Source organism: Emys orbicularis, chromosome 3 (assembly GCF_028017835.1).
Source record: "Emys orbicularis isolate rEmyOrb1 chromosome 3, rEmyOrb1.hap1, whole genome shotgun sequence".
Lineage (NCBI taxonomy): Eukaryota > Metazoa > Chordata > Testudines > Emydidae > Emys > Emys orbicularis.
Window position 1 is genome coordinate 93921291 of NC_088685.1, and position 12273 is coordinate 93933563.

The window sequence follows — 12273 nt, forward strand, 5'->3', positions numbered from 1 at the left end:
TTAAAAATGTAGCACTCTACTGCAACTAAGTTAAAATATCTCACTACTTTTGTTAGATCTATAAAATTAGAATGTTTTGTGGTTCTTCTGCTGTCTCTTAACTAACACCACAGCAATTAAACTATCAAATGTATATTTTTTTCTGGAAACTTGTTGACATGAACAATGATGTTAGTGAACAAACAGACATATCTGAGTATAATATGATTTCCTGTAGTCCATGAGGAAGCTCCATGATCCTTTATCTCAACTATAAATTTATACCCCAATCTTAATGTCCAATGGCTTAGCCATCATCCTTCCAGACAAAGAAGACTGGACTGACGGGATTCCATTTGGATCCAAATAACACAACCCACAACAGAAGGGTTGCTGACAAGGCACCCTCAGCACCTGCTAGCTTGGGGAACAAGAATAAACTGAAAGTTTGTTACAAAAATGAATTTTGCTCCACTGATCACACAGGAGGAAAAAATACAATTGCCAAACGGCAAAGTATTTAAATTAGTATAGAAAAAAATATTTCTAAGCCTTAGAGGGTATCACATAAAACTGATGAAAAAACTGATAGTGTCATTTAATTGTGCACATGCCAAGATTAATTATGAAATAAATGATAAAGTCATAGCAATACATCAATGTACTCTGTGCTATTCTGCAATGAATTAAAGCTCACAGCATAAAATAAAATTAAGAGTAGCATGCAAAGGATAACTGTGTGAAATTTGCAACATTTATATTATTGCTGAAATTATTCTATCACAAGTACAAAGCTAAAGCAGATTTGTAAGGGAAGAAGCTACATTTAAAGTAAAATTAGCACTTATATAAAACAAGCAAATTAAGTTTGAGTGAAATGACCATGACTGGTTGCCTTTAAAACTCGTTGAGTATATATATACACATACAAACACACACTATCCTGTAAGTATGCTTTGACAGTAATATTTTACTTCAAATGCCTTTTAAAGGAGATTTAGCTATAGCTGAAAGATCATACTAAATTTCGTAATCTAAACTATGCATGAAAAACTCTTATTGTGTACACTAACATTAATTGTTTTTACTTTACTTCCTGTATGAAGTAAATGAATTAGCAGAATTTCTTAATGTCAGAGCATATAATTAGCATGAAAAATATGTTTTAAACAGTGTACATCAGCAAAGCAATGCAAAATTAATCATTTTCATTTCCTTTACCATAATTTTAAGAAGCAAGGTATTATATGTGCAATGCAAAGTAGTAGGTAACATATACATTACTTGTTCCATTCTGACTTCTAAGTATGTATCAGCATTCTTTTTAGCTTTCTTTTCTCTAGATCTTGCTTTGCTATCTCCTTTTAATTTAAAATAAGATTTTAAAAAATAGAAATCTAAATGTAGACACCTAAATTACTCGATTTTCAAGTTCTGAGAAACCTAACAGCTCCTATTAGCCTAAATATAAAATTTACACCTAGAAACCTTTGTTAAAAGAACGTTAAGGTTGAAGGAATTAAAAGTTAGGGAATACCTGAATTAAGGTTGCCTGTACAACCTTAATTCAGCCCCCCGTGAGTATGCATTATGATACAGTCTTTACATTACATAATCACATACTATTTTTTCCATAGACCCCGGCCTCCTTCTGTGAACAGGATGGACAGTGCTCATTGAATGAGCAGCTATTCAATATTTTGTTTCACACTCATTATTCAACGTGCAACCTCATTCCTTAGACACTACACACTATTCAAACCCTGAATAAAATTTTTTAAATTTCCCCTTGGTCTTTTCAATGGCACACGTCACTACAGTACCTCAGTGCTTCACACATATTTATGAATTTATTTTCTCAACACTCCTGGGAGGCAAGATGATATTACTATCCCCATTTTACAGATGAGGAACTGAGGCACAGAGAGATTAAGGTAAAAAGTGTCCACTAGTTTTGGGTGCCCAATCTGGGATTCCTAGGATCAGATTTTTCAGAATACTTAGCATTATATAGAGGGCCCTGAGAAAACTGCAGATTTGGGGGGGGGGAAAAATCACGGCAGCTTCATGGGTTAAGCAGTGATTTTCTTAGGATACACACAGAATGCAGTCTGTGAAAGATCAATGTTGCATTCCTTTGCATAAAACCAGATGCCAAGTCCCCACAACAACTGCTGCAATTTTTCCAACTGCAGGAAACCGGTGTGCACAGATGCCCACTTCCACCTCCTCACTGTTGGAAAATTACAGCAGTTCAGGGGGCACTCAGGGGCCAGTTTTACGCAAGGCACAGTAGACAGCATGCCAATGCCACTTAGAACACATGCTTCTGCCTCTCTCCTGAGGCTGCAGCTGCTTCTGTTCCAAGCTGTGGTGCTGGCTATTGTGCCTCTCAGAAAACTGGCTGCTGGTCCCTCCAGAACTGCAGCAATTTTTCCAGCAGCGGGAAGGCAGAAGCGAGCATCCATGTGCTCTTGTCTTGCACTCTGTGAAGTTCATAGACATACTCCCCCACAAAGTGTTGTCCCTCCCAGCCCCTCATACCCACCCCACCCTCCTCCACTTATCCCGCCACCCCAGTCCCTGGTTCCAACTCCGGTCCCTCAAATCTCCTTCCCACCCATAGCTCTCAACTTAGCCCCTCCCCTTCAGGTGCTCCCCCTCCACCTGTCTCATCTTCCCAGCCCCCCCCCTTTTACTTGCACCCAGGTATCCCCCTATGCCCAGTATCTGTTCCATCAGGTCGCAGAGGGGGTAGTTGGGTCCAGCAGGTGGGTCAGCTGGAGCTCAGCTGCTCCCTGGGGTAGCGGGCAGGTGAGCATGGGTCAGACCAGTGTGGCGGGAGTTGACAAGAAGCTGCTGCTCCCTCGTTCTTTTACTGGGCTCTTTGGAAACCATCTCCATGCAATACTTCCACTCGCGTCTTCTGGGCTTGTTAATATGCAGCAAGGGATGGTGCCTCGGGGTGCAGATGTAGCCAATGGGAGAGCAGTCCTGAGGGACAATGCATACTCATTGGCTACCCCGCTGTTGGAGCAGCAGGTTGGAGGGAGGGGAACCCAAAAGATGCAATGAACATAAGAATGGCACACACAGATGCCCACTTCAGCGTCCTTCTTGTGGGAAAAATTGCGGGGCTGGGCTAATTTCACAATTTCACCTCAGTGTATGAAAACAATTTTCTCAGGGTCCTTATTATATAGCACTTTATATGTTCAAAGTACAGTTCCCATTGACTTCAGTTGCAGTTGTGAGTACTCTGCCCCAAAGGCTTAAGTTGGGCACTCAGAAAAGAAGGCACACACAATTAGTGGTCACCTGTGAAAATAAATGATTACTCACCCTGCGCAATTAATGTGGTTCTTCAAGATGTGTCCCCCTACGGATGCTGCACTCTAAGTGTGCTAGCACCCCCTGTGCCTTTGACTGGAGATTTCTCACAGCAGTGTCCATTCGGTTCGCACATGTGTGTTAGTCAGTCTCGTACCCTGTGGCATTGCTACATAGCACTGTGTGGGCAAACTGCCCTCAGTTCCTTCTCTACGGTGAAACTCCAAAGCAAAGGACTCCAAAGGGAAGGACAGACATCTCAAAGAACCACAGTTACTGCACAGAATAAGTAACCATTTATTCTTCTTCTTCTTCTTCGAGTAGTGTCCCTACTGATGCTCCACTCTAGGTGACTACTGAGCAGTTCCCTCTAAGGTGGAGGGGCTTCAGAGTCAAGTCCAGTACAGAGAAAAGTACAGCCAAGCCTAATTCAGTATCAGAAGCAGAGTCATGAATTATAGCATAGTGTTTGGTGAATGTATGTATGGAAGCACACGTAGCGGCTTTACAGATTTCAATATTGGGCATGTTCTTGAGGAAGGCCCTAAAAGTGGCAACGGACCTTGTAGAATGAGTGCATATATTCAAAGGTGGTTGAGTATTGTGAGACTCATAACAAGAGTTAATACAGCCTGATATCCACTTGGAAAGTCTCTGGTTAGAGATTGCCGCCTTTTGACCTATTTGCTAGTGAGATGAAGAACTTGTGAGTCTTCCTGAAGGGTTTTGTCCTAGCTAGATAGAAGGCCAGGGCTCTCCTGACATCAAGGGTGTGCAGCAGTGCCTCCTCGCGATCTAGATGCAGTTTGAGATGGAAGACAGGCAAGGTGAATGGGCTGATTGATATGGAATTCAGAAGAAATCTTAGGTAAGAATTTGTGGTGGAGCCTCATCATGACCCTGTCCTTAAAAAATACTGTTAAGTGAGGGTATTGCCATCGGGGCACCCATTTCTCCAACCATCGGGCCAGCATGATGGCTATCAGGCATACCGTCTTCATTGACAAATGGAGCAATGAGCGGGTAAGCCAGTGGTTCGAAGGATGGTCTTGTGAGGCATTTAAGGACCACATCGAGGTCCCATACTGGAGTAGGGCATTGGACTGGTGGATAGAGATTTCCAAGCCCTCTGAGGAATCTCACTGTGGTGGGGTGGGCAAATATGGAATAGCCCTCTATTGCAGGGTGACAAGCCGTGATGGCTGCCAGGTGGACTCTGATGGAGCTCATTGATAGTCCCGAGGTTTTCAAGGTTAGGGTGTAATCAGCCTATTTGGAAGTGATGCAGTCATCCATGAAACCTGCCTGTGGTCATACCAACTGGCAAACCGTGTCCATTTTTGAGAATACATGCAGCAAGTAGATTATTTCCTGATGTGTAAAAGCACTCTTTTTACATGCTCTGGGCAGGCTGTCTCTAATCCCGTGAGCCATCGACCAGCCATGCTTTGAGATGAAGGACAGCAAGATTGGGATAAAGAATCTTCCTGCCTTCCTGGGAGAGATGAGGAGCAGCATGGAGAGTGATTGGAGAGCAAATGGCCAGCTGTACCAGGTAAGGAAAAAAACATGTTTGCCTGGGCCAGGTTAGACCTATTAGGATGACTCTGGCTTTGTCTTTCTTTATTTTGAGAATAACTTTGGCTACTAGGGGAGTTGGCAGGAATGCATACAGGAAAGTTGATGACCACTGAAGGTGAAAAGCATCCCCCAGGGATTGGTGACCCAGTCTGTTCCTTGAGCAGAAGTAGGTGCATTTCTTGTTTAACTATGTGGCAAACAAATATATCTTAGGGGTGCTCCATTGATGAAATATGTGGTGTAATACACCGGGTCTATTTCCCACTTGTGGTCTTGGAAGAACTGTCTGCTGATTGCAACCGCGGTCATGTTCTGAACTCCTTTGTGATGATGATCCGGTTGCATATGCCCCAATTCCAAAGAAGGAGGGGGATCCTACTCCTCGGCAATTAATAAAAAGCATGCATGATATATTGTCTGTCATGATCTTTATGTTGATCTTTCCCCGATTAAGAGCAGGAACCGGAGACAGGCATTTCTGACTGCTCTGAGTTCCAGGAGGCTGATGTGTAACATCACCTCTTGTGGCAGCCACTTGCCTTGGGTTGTGTGTGACGTAGTCAGTAGCCCAGCCCTTGCTATCAGGGCAGTATGGCCTAGTGGCCAGGGTCAATAGCTCGGCCCTTGCTATCAGAGCAGTGCGGCCTAGTGGCCAGAGTCAGCAATATGACCCTTAGTATCAGGGCAGTGTGGCCTAGCGGCCAGAGTCAGTAGTGCTGGTGAGCTGGACTACCACCTCAGGATGAGAGGTGGCCAGGATATGGCGATCCAGTCCCGCCCTCTCCTCTGGGTCCCAAGCCAGAGCCCTGTTGGTGGTGGGGTTGCCCGCCATCAGCATGGTGGGGATCAAATTTGGAATCATTTTCACTTCTGTAGGTAAGTGCGATGAGTCGTCTACATCCTACAGTGCAGTAACACCACTTTCACCTCCTTGAATCATTCACTCTCCAAGTGTTGGAACCATGAAGAAGCCAAGCCTGGAGCTGGAGGATCTGTAGGTTGGGGTGAAGGATCCGTAGGTTGGGGTGAAGGATCCGTCTGTCATTTTGGGAGAGCAGGTGAGAAATGGGTCAAAGAGGAATTGGAGGACATACTGCCAGTTGTGCAAGAGATGGGTACCATACTTGCCTTGGCCAGTAGGGGTAAATCAGTATTACTTTCGCTTTCTCTTGCTGTATCCTTAAGCGGGATGGAGGAAAGGCGTATAGCAGCTCCCTGCCATTTGGAAAGTTGAGAGCGTTTCCAAAGACTGTTTCCCCAGTCCGGCTTTGTAGCAGTAGCAGAGACATTTCTTGTTCCGGTAATAGCAAACAGGTCTATTGTTGGGGTTCCCCATCGGCTGAATATGCCGTGAAGCACTGCTGGATTCATCTCCCATTCGTGGTCATATGAGAAATTCCACCTGAGTCTGTCTGCTGTCACATTTTGTACCCCTTGCAGGTAAGCAGCTGAAATGAGCACATTGTGGTGGATGCACCAATTCCAAAGTTTCAGTGCTTCCATGCAAAGGGAGGGAGATCTGGTGCCCCCATGGCGATTTACGTAAAACATGCATGCTATATTGTCTGTCATGAGTATCTTTGACGAGTGGGAGAAAGTATGCGCAGGCATTTCTGACAGCTCTTAGTTCTAAAAGATTGATATGGAGAACCAATTCTGTGGGAGACCACATGCCTTGCGGTCATTTAGGTGGGTTCTCCAGCCTATTAGAAAGGTGTCTGTTGTTCGAATCAGTATTGATGGGGGTTGCATGAAAGGGATGCCTGCATGGATGCTGGATGGTTCTTTCCATCAGTCCAGGAAGTGTCTGACCCTGAAGGGCATTGGCAGTGGCTTGTTTAGCCTGTACTTGTTCAAAAAATAAACAAATATGAGCCATATCTAAACATCTCATGTAAAATCAGGCATGCGGGGTCACAAATGTATATGTCGTCATGTGCCTGAGAAGCTGGAGGCAATTCCTGGCCAGTGTTTGTGGGCTGGCCTGACCTGCCTATGAGACTTGTCAGGGTGTTGAATCTGTAGCTGGAGGAATGCTCTCACTTGCAGTGCGTTGAGTTTGGCCCCAATAAACTCCAGATGTTGTATGGGACTCAAGGTTGATTTCTGGGTATTGAGCTGTAGACTCAGTTGCGCAAATATATGCTGCAAACAGTTGCTGCTTCAGTGGAGGCTTATGGAAAGGGTCCTCTGTAGAAGTGAGGGGGAAAACCCTGAACTGACATTTCAGACACCAAGACGAGGTCTTCATCAGAATCCCCTTCCTGAAGCTCACTAAGGAATGGTGGAGCGCCTGGAGAGATTTGAAGTGAAACCTTCTGTACTGAGCAAAGTTCAGGCATTCTCGGTACTGATCGCACATCAGAGCCAAGAAGTGGAGAATCAGGAGTCCCAGATACAGCCAGGTCCTGAGGAAGTCAGAACCTGCAGTACTGCAAGAGTTATTGGTACCAAGCCTGTGGTCTGTGCTGAGGTGACTGTGGTCGAGGACGCTCACGGTACCATAGGTTACAGGTGCTCCGAGGGAAGCGCAGTCGTTGACGGTACATAAGGTCTCATGATCTCTGAGGGAAGCGAGGTTGGAGCCTGAGTGGACTTTTGTGGTACAGAGGAAGAAGAACAACTCTTCTTGCCACCTTGATCCAATAACTGTACCAATGGTCTCTCTGGCCCTGTGGCCATCTTGCAGCCTAGCCATGCCATGGGTAGCCCAGGAATCAGCAGCCTGAAGGGCACCTGACTGAAGAGCTGGTGGTGCCAGGGTGGCTGAAGATACCGATGACTTCAGCTTTTTAGAAGTACATTCTCTACCTGGTGAGCCAGGGGAATGTTCCTTTGAGGGCTTATGAGAGGACTCCTGCATCTTTCTCTTGGAGGCCCTGGAGGTGTGGGGCTCCAATGTTGTAGAGGCAGCCGACTTGCTTGGAGACTGACATACGGGGAAGTCCCTTGGCCTGGATTAGAAGCTGGATGTAGAGAGCTCTCCAACATGAGGAGACAAAGCTTTATTTGTGTTTTTTCTGGCTCTTGATTTCAGTGACAGACAAAAGTTGCACTTCTGTAATTTTCTGAGGCAACGGAGCAGTGGGAATGCCCATCGCTGACCAGGATCACCTCCCAACATGCCAGATGTTTGAAGCCAGGGGAACCAGACATAACCTCCCAGTAAGAACTAATAACTAACCAGTACCTATCCAAATACAATAAAAATTATTTTCTCTTGTAAAGAAAAGAAGCTACATTAGTACTATTTACTAACTATGGAACTAAAACTAACACTATGACTACACCTCTACCCCGATATAACGCTGTCCTCGGAAGCCAAAAAAATCTTACCGTGTTATAGGTGAAACCGCGTTATATCGAACTTGCTTTGATCCGCCGGAGTGCTGCTTTACAGCGTTATATCCGAATTCGTGTTACATCGGGTCGCGTTATAAAGGGGTAGAGGTGTAATTGTTAATAAGAAGAGAGAATACAGTTGAGGAAATCTGAATGGGATAACTGCCAGAGCTCCACCCCAGGCTGATGCAGTTAAGAAGGAACTGAGTGTGGTTTGCCCACGCAGTGCTGTGCAACAGCATGGGGCACAAGACTGACTAACACTCATGTGAGGGCTGAATGGAAACTGCTATGAGAAATCTCTGATCAAAGGCACAGGAGGAGCACCTCTAGGGATACTACTTGGAGAGAAAGTTTGGTTTAAGTGACATTTCAAGCATCACATAGGAATTCTGTGGCAGAGGTAGGTGAAGAAACAATTCTCCAAAGCAGCATTCAGCTGCCTTAACCATGAGACCATTCTCTCTCTTCCTGCAATTCTACCCCTCATTCACTACTCAGCTTATGCAACAAGTGAGGCAGGGGTCCTACTGACAACAGCCTCATTCACTACACAACCCTAACTCATCTTCAAAGCATGATTCATCCTGTGCGTGGAATGAGGCAGGCAGGGGTTCTGTGGAAGTAGTATGTGATCATGTAGACTGTATCGTAATGTATACATACAAGGTCGCCAAATTAAGGTTGCACAGGCAGCCTTAATAGGCATTTCCTAACTTTTGAATGCTTGACTTCTAACCCGTCTAATATAGGTTTTTAGATGCAATTCCCTAGATTTTGAGGGGGGGGGAGGAAGCAAACTGGAAAAAACAAATTCCATCACGTGGAACCATACTGACCTGTACACAGGTCATCAGTAGGATTGAAATCTTTAGATCTACAGCACAGATGTCTATCACTTCAGCTACAGAATAACTGGTAGCAGTAGTAAGCTGTTATCCTTTATTTTGACAAAGCACAAGTGGGTAATCAGACACAGATTTTGCCCGTGGGTTTCACAGATATTTGCTGACAGTAGAGGAATGCTGAGACTTGGGAATTCTGGGTTAAATCTGAGTTTCTAGAGGAGAGTGTGCTTCAGTGATTATAAACCCTTCTGCCCTGTCCCCACTCTGCTCCTAACCCCACTCTGCCACCTCTCTTGTTCCCTTCCCCCTCTGTTTCTATCCACCCCAACCCCAGCTATTGTCTCATCCCCTTCCCACCCAACCCTGGCTCCTGTCACTTCCCCTTCAGTGCCTATCTTCTCCAACACTGGCTATTGCTCCTCTTTCTGCTCTTATCCACCATCCTGGCATCTGTCACTCCTCCCCATTGTTTCTATCCACCCTACTCCTCCCTCCCATTCCTGCTGTCCTCCTCATATATTTAGAACATCCCTGCACTGCTGCCTCCATCCCCCACCTCCATATCTATTTCCCCCAAACATGGCTCCTGCCCACTCCCCTTCTGCTCCTATGTACCCCACCCTGACTCCACGCCCCCGCTCATATCCACCCCACCCCAGCTGCTGCCTCCATATCCTTCCCCCCATTCCTATCCACCCCCTATCTCGGCTCCTGTCCACTCCACACCCATCCTTGGCCCGTCTTCCTTCTCCTCTCTATGTCTATTCATGCCACACCTACTCCTCAGTTCCTGCTCCAGCTCTGCACCTAACCAGTCCCCTCCACCCTAACTACTGTTCTACCCTTCTGCTCTTACCCACCACCCCTGGGTCTAACTTCCCCTTCCCCTCTGCTTCCCCACCACCACAATTCACCACCTGGCCCCTGCCCTCTTCCCCTCTGCTCTTATCCACATCTCCCCTAACAGCTCTTATGCTGCTTTCCCTCTGCCCCTCCCCTTCTCAAATTCCTGGGCCCCTTTCCCTCTATTCTCAACTCCCTGCATCCCAGTCACACTGTTTCTTCCTTCTCCTCCTCTGGTCAGCAGCAGGAGCACTAACAGCACAGGAGAGAAAGTCTCCCTGTTCTTAGTTCTGGTGCCCAGTGCCACAGTAGTCTCCAGCTGCTGGGAGGAAGGAACTACTGTAGGGAAATCATGCTCAGTCCATGCAGCCCTGGGATGGAGCACATCAGTGAAGATGGAAGCTTCAGCAAATTTAGCTGCCAGACTCTAACAAGTTTCTATTGCGTGTGTGTGAAGGAAGATTTTCAGAAGCGTTCATCTTGGCCACATTTGGGCAGATAAGCCCATCTCTGACACCAGTGTGACCCCCCCCCCCCCCCCCGCTAAATATCAAGTCCCTACTCCAAAGCATGGAAGCACTAGAGCTTCCCAATGAATAGGGTGCAGCATTTTTTTTTGTTACTATGGACAAAACAATACATGTTCCCCTAATCTCATTCTTGGAAATGGCTGACTCATTTTAGCTGAAACTTAAAAATAAAAAAATTTAACCTGAGGCAGACCTCTGGTATCAAAAATTTCAGCCTAATCAGTTAAAGTTTGGCAAAATGATAAACAGCTGAAAACAGGATTTTATATTATGGAAAGTATTAGGCAACCTTAATTATAGGCTTAGCTACCAGCTCTGCCTATAATACTCTACTTATTTTCAGGTTCTAGGACATCCATGCACTGCTGAAGTCTGCAAACTCTTTCCCTGAGCAACTTCTTATCTTGTAGTACATTGGTGATGTTATATACTGTGATGCCAACCTATGGAGTTCAGTTAAGTGTGCACTTTCTACAAAATACATGATTCTGTAAAGCTTTGAAACATATTTACCTCTGGTGAAATATAATAGTATTATCTATTATACAAAACACCACATGTTTGCAAAAGATATGGATTTAACTATAGGTGTTATTATTAAAGGACTGCTCGATCAGTCACTATCAAAACCTGTTCACATACGTATCGACATTATAGATGTAAGTTATCGTAATTTACAATACCACCCTCTGGTGACAGCAATTGTTCCACTGCTGTGAATTAGTCTGATAATTCTGAAATATCCATTCTTTTCTTCTTTCTACATAACAACAAACAATTCACATATGGGAAACTAATAAAAATATAGGTTTTCTATACAGTATATGTGAAGTTTTCTTTTGTTTAAATTGCCTCAAATATCAGAAGAAACAATAGCATATTTCAATAAAGGGGTTTTAAGCATACATATATACATTTTATAAATAAATATTTGAATGATTCACCATGTATTTATATATGCTAAAAGCACATTTATGAAAGTAAGTGTCTCTCTCTTTGCCCATCTTTACAGTAACAGAATCTTCTAGCTTCCCGTTTGGTTTCTCCCTATACTGAGGATGCAAGACAAAACACAGATAACTCCTTGAACACAAAGATATACACAGTACTTTGAACTTGCAATCTTGTCAACTAGGTCTTTCAAGAGATTAAAAGTTGACAGATATAAATAATAGAAGAAAATTTAGTAATCAAACTGCAATTAAGATTTGTATTACAAACAGCAAACTATAATATAGCATCATTAATTTCATGCTTTGTAAAAAGCTTCACAATGTGCAAATATATTGCCTGCAAGATTGCTTTAACATAATAAAAAATGCTGCAGATATTATGTAGCGTTTGATGTCAGATGATATGTGCACTTATACAGATGAATGGATGCAGCACAGAAGCTTTTATTAACCAGATGCATACATATCCTCGCCTCTAATATCATCATGTATTTTACTTCAGAGTTTAAAGCTTTAAAGCAACATTGTAAAGTATGCAAGTTTAGAAGTGCAAGCATGCCCTTGTGTACAAGTTGTAAGTGTAGCTCACTTACATTGCTGATAGATTTATGCAAAGCTTCACCGAGACAGTGCCGCTATGAAGAAAAGATCACAGGAATAAAGGGAAACATTCAGAAATCAACTAAGTAAAAGAAAAAGGGATAAAGAAGGGAGAGTAAAACACAGAACATTAATTATAATTTGACCAGGGAAAAATAAGTTGAAAACTGTTTGGAAAAAAAATTAGACAGACAAAAAATTTTGCAATGACTTACTGCAAAATCACTGAACACAGAACACAAGGTAGCATACTCATGAGGTGAAAAA

At 44.0% G+C, this 12273-nt stretch overlaps 1 protein-coding gene across 3 annotated transcripts in view; it reads right to left on the reverse strand.

The window, feature by feature from the left end:
* FAM184A (family with sequence similarity 184 member A) overlaps positions 1-12273 on the reverse strand; it is a 167320-nt gene that overhangs the window by 45449 nt on the left and 109598 nt on the right. The window lies entirely within an intron of this gene.